The following is a 3,129-nucleotide window of genomic DNA, read 5'->3' on the forward strand; positions in this document are numbered from 1 at the left end:
GTGTCCAAAATCAGTGTACAAATAGCAAAGTTCAATCACGTTACCCTATTGGACAGTTTAAATTTCAAACTATTTTTCCATCCAATTGACACTTGACAACAATTCAAGTGTCAAACAACGTGTCCAAAATCAGTGTACAAATAGCAAAGTTCAATCGGTAAGAACTTTGCTACATGTACACTATGGTGTACACTTTAGTTTAAACCTTGCCACGTGACTTTACCCCGTTGGACAATTTAAATTTCAAACAGTTTTCCCATCCAATTGAAACTTGACAACAATGCAAGTGTCGAACAACGTGTTAATATCAGTGTACAAATTGTAAAGTTCAATCGGTAAGAACCTTGCTACATGTACACTATAGTGTACACCTTAGTTTACACTTTGCCACGCGACATTACCCAGTTGGACAGTTTAAATTTTGAACAGTTTTCCAATCCAATTGACACTTGACAACAATGCAAAGGTTAAACAACGTGTCAAAAATTAGTATACAAATAGCGAAGTTTAATTGGTAAGAACCTTGCTTCACGTACACAATTGTACACAGTTTAGTTTACACTCTGCCACGTGACAATACCCTGTTGGACAGTTTAAATTTTAAATAGTTTTCCAATCCAATTGACACTTGACAACAATACAAGTGTCAAACAACGTGTCAAAAATCAGTGTACAAATAGGAAAGTTCAATCCGCAAGTACCATGCAACATGTACACTATGGTGTGCACTTTAGTTCACACTTTGCTACGGGACATGACCCTGTCGAACAGTTTAAAATTCGAACTATTTTCCCATCCAATTGACACTTGATATGTACTTGACAACATATCAAGTGTCAAACAACGTGTCCAAAATCAGTGTACAAATACCAAAGTTCAATCGGTGTGAACCTTGCTACATATACACTATGGTATACACTTTAGTTTACACTTTACCATGTAACATTGCCCTGTTGGACTTTTTAAATTTCAAATAGTTTTCTAGTCCAATTGACACTTGACAACAATGCAAGGCTCAAACAACGTGTTAAAAATCAGTGTACAAATAGAAAAGTTCAATCCGTACGAACCTTGCTTCATGTACACTATGGTGTACACTTTAGTTTACACTTTGCTATGTGACATATCTCGGTTGGACAGTTTAAATTTCAAACTCTTTTCCCATCCAATTGACACTGGAAAACAATGCAAGTATCAAACAACGTGTCAAAAATTAGTGTACAAATAGCAAAGTTCAATCGGTAAGAACCTTGGTACATGTACACTAGGGTGTACACTTTAGTACACTTTCCCACGTGACATATCCCTATTGGACCATTTAAATTTCAAATGGTGTCCCATCCAATTGACTTATCAACAATGCAAGTGCCAAACAACGAGTCAAAAATTAGTGTACAAATAACAAAGTTCAATCAGTAAGAACCTTGCGGCATGTACACTATGGTGTACACTTTAGTTTTCACTCTGCCATGTGACATTACCCTGTTGAACAATTTAAATTTCAAATAGCTTTCCCATCAAAATGACACTTGACAACAATGCAAGTGTCAAACTATGTGTCAAAAATTAGTGTACAAATAGCAAAATTAAATCGGTAAGGACATTACGACATGTACACTATGGGGTACACTTTAGTTTACACTCTGCCACGTGACTTTAACTTGTTGGACAATTTAAATTTCTAATAGTTTTCCCATCTAAATGACACTTGACAACAATGCAAGTTTCAAACTACGTGTCAAAAATCATTGTACAAATAGCAAAGTTCAATCGGTAAGGACCTTGCTATATGTATACTATGGTGTACACTTTCGTTTACACCTTCCCATGTGACTTTACCCCGTTGGACAATGTAAATTTAAAATAGTTTTCCCATCCAGTTAACATTTGACAACAACGCAAGTGTCAAACAACCTGTCAAAATCAGTGTACAAATAGCAAAGTTCAATCGGTAAGAACCTTCCTACATATACACTAATGTGTACACTTTAGTTTACACTTTGCCACATGATATTACCTTGTTGGATTCAAACAGTTTTCCAATCCAATTGACACTTGACAACAATGCAGGAGTCAAACAACGTGTCAAAAATCAGTGTACAAATAGCAAAGTTCAATCGATAAGGACCTTGCTACATGTACACTATGATGTATACTTTAGTTTAAACCTTGCTACGTGACTTTACCCCGTTGGACAATTTAAATTTCAAACAATTTTCCCATCTAATTGACACTCGACAACAATGCAAGTATCAAATAACGTGTCAAAATTAGTGTACAAATAGCAAAGTTCAATCGGTAAGATCCGTGCTATATGTATACTATGGTGTACACTTTAGTTTACACTTTGCCACACGACAGTACCCTGTTGGGTAGTTTAAATGTCAAACAGTTTTCTAGTCCAATTGAAACTTGGCAACAATGCAAGTGTCATACAACGTGTCAAAATTAGTGTAAAAATAGTAAAGTTCAATCGGTAAGGACCTTACTACATGTACACCATGGTGTACACTTTAGTTAACACTTTACCACATGATATTACCCTGTTTGACACTTTAAATTTCAAACAGTTTTCCCATCCAATTGACACTTACAACAATGCAAGTGTCAAACAACGTGTCAAAAATCAGTGTACAAATAGATAAGTTCAATCAGTAAGGACCATACTACATGTTCACTATGGTGTACACTTTAGTTTACACTCTACCACGTGACATTAACCTGTTGGACCGTTTAACTTTTAAACAGTTTTCCCATCCAAATGACACTTGGCAACAATGCATGTATCAAACATCGTGTCAAAAATCAGTGTTCAAATAGTAAAGTTCAATCGGTAAGGACCTTGCTACATGTACACTATGCGGTGCACTTTAGTTTACACATTGCCACGTGAATTTACCCCGTTTGACAATTTAAATTTCAAACAAGTTTCCCATCCAATTGATACTTGACAACAATACAAGTGTCAAACAACGTGTCAAAATCAGTGTACAAATAGTAAAGCTCAATCGATAAGAACCTTGTTACATGTGCACTATGGTTTACACTTTAGTGTACACTTTGCCATGTGATAGTACTCTGTTCGATAGTTTAAATATCAAATGATTTTCCAGTCCAATTGACACTTGA

The sequence above is a fragment of the Olea europaea genome, unplaced genomic scaffold, assembly GCF_002742605.1.
Source record: "Olea europaea var. sylvestris unplaced genomic scaffold, O_europaea_v1 scaffold348, whole genome shotgun sequence".
NCBI lineage: Eukaryota > Viridiplantae > Streptophyta > Magnoliopsida > Lamiales > Oleaceae > Olea > Olea europaea.